Source organism: Condylura cristata, unplaced genomic scaffold (assembly GCF_000260355.1).
Source record: "Condylura cristata isolate star-nosed mole 26May11 unplaced genomic scaffold, ConCri1.0 scaffold00068, whole genome shotgun sequence".
Lineage (NCBI taxonomy): Eukaryota > Metazoa > Chordata > Mammalia > Eulipotyphla > Talpidae > Condylura > Condylura cristata.
In genome coordinates this window covers 69,919-71,650 of record NW_004567169.1, presented here as the reverse complement: position 1 = coordinate 71,650, position 1,732 = coordinate 69,919, and the positions used below count along the sequence as shown (strand labels likewise).

Below are 1,732 nucleotides of genomic sequence, written 5' to 3'. Positions count from 1 at the left end.
GCGCACGCTGGCTGCAGCGGTGCTGGTGGGGAGCCGGCGCCCGCGCGTGCACACGTGTGTCTCTGTGCATGTGTGCGCGTCTGTGGCGCGTGTACGTGTCTGAGGGTGCAGGGTTTCTGCATGCACCGTGTACATGCATGTGCCTATCACACACGTGTGCACGCGTGTGCGACGGCACCCACGTGTGTATGTGCACGTGCATGTGCACGTGGTTCCCGCTCGCGGGACCGTCCTGGGTGCTCGTCCTGCCCCTGTGTTCCTGGGCCCTTGACGAGACACTTGTTACCCGGGAGAAGCCCTTCACCTGCCAAAGCCACGCGGGGCTCCTGGCCTTGTGGCCTTCGCCCCGTGGCCGCCCCCTGGCCACGTGCTGCTGGTGGCGGGGTGTCCGGGCAGGCCGTGGGCCCGCGGGGGTGTGGTGTCCAGGGTCTCCTGTGGCGTGGCTCTCGGCACCGCCTAGCTCATGGTGCCCCTGCTCCCTGACTTTGTGGAATCGGCCACCATAGGGGTGCCAGCTCTCGCCCCTCGGGGGCTTCCTTCAGGCCGGGGTGTGGACGTGGCTGCCCCGTCCACTGTGCTGCTGGCACTCCGGCCTCTGTCCCCGGTGGGCTCCTGGGAGCCCGGGTCACCGGGCCGTGGGCTGTAGAGGCCCCACCCAAGCCCGATTGGGCCTTCAGAGGGTGCCCGGGCCTGGCCTGGGGCCCATCAGCTGTGCCAGGGGCCCAGGTACCACCTTGGCCGTGGAGGTGGGAGGCCTGTCCCTGCAGGACCGTTGCCCGAGCAGGACCCCAGGAGGGACTTGTAGGGGGTGGCAAGATTGGCAGAGAAACCCCATGCTAGCGGGGCGCGGCCTCCCTGGGGCCGCAGCGGGTTGGAGCGCAGCACTGTGAAGCTGTCCGCAGCTGCCCCAGCCGGAGGGTGACCCCTAAGGCACCGCAGGCTCCTGCCTGCCTGCCTGCCTGCTGCCCCCCAGCAGTGGGTTTCAGGCATTCAGCTCTTCTTCCTACTCTGTTTCTGGGGAGTCCCGCCACCCTCGCACCTCTGGCCTGTACCCCAGTTCTTGTGTGCATAAGCAGATCTTAATAAGTAAAGGTGGGCCGGCTCGTGCCATCAGGGCCACCTGTCCCCCCTTCTGGGCAGCGCCCCACGGGCTGTGTGGTCATGGGCCCAGCGCTGGGGGCCCCGGCGGTGCCCTGGTCTCAGCCTGACACCCGTGTTGCCGGCATCAGCACACGTGGGCGACTTCCTGGGCCCGGCCTTGGGCAGAGGGACGGGACATGCGGGACGGTCCCTGCTGTCCGCCTGAGGGCACAGGGGGCCCAAGCTGTGGCGCTGTAGGGCAGAGGCGGTGGCCCGGCGGCGTGGCTGTTGCCGGGTGCTGCCGCTCAGCCCAGGCAGTTTCTGGGTGTGGTGAGCCCCCCTTACTGGGGTGTGAGGGCCGTCGGGCCCCGAGTCCCTGGGCAGTGGCTCCGGGCCTGTGGGAAGCGAGGGTGCCCGGCGCTGAGGGCCCGGGCCCGGGGGGCACCTCCTCCTCTTCCCTTGGGGGTGCACGAGTGAGGTCCCCAAGGAGGCGTTTCTGCTCTTCGGGAAGAATCTGGTTTCCGGTTTGAACAAGAGGCGGGAGTCCCCTCTGCAGAGGCGAGTGCAGTGCCCCGAGGCTGCCCAAGGGCCAGACCTGGGGCCTCAGTTTCGCGGGGCCGCTGGCAGCGTTAGCATGCTCGTGCTGAGCCCC

The 1,732-nt window shown here is 69.0% G+C and overlaps 1 protein-coding gene across 1 annotated transcript in view; it reads left to right on the top strand.

Annotated features, from left to right (window-relative positions):
• Positions 1-1,732, top strand: part of TBCD (tubulin folding cofactor D) — a 62,613-nt gene that overhangs the window by 36,476 nt on the left and 24,405 nt on the right. The gene's annotated exons all lie outside the window — the stretch shown is intronic.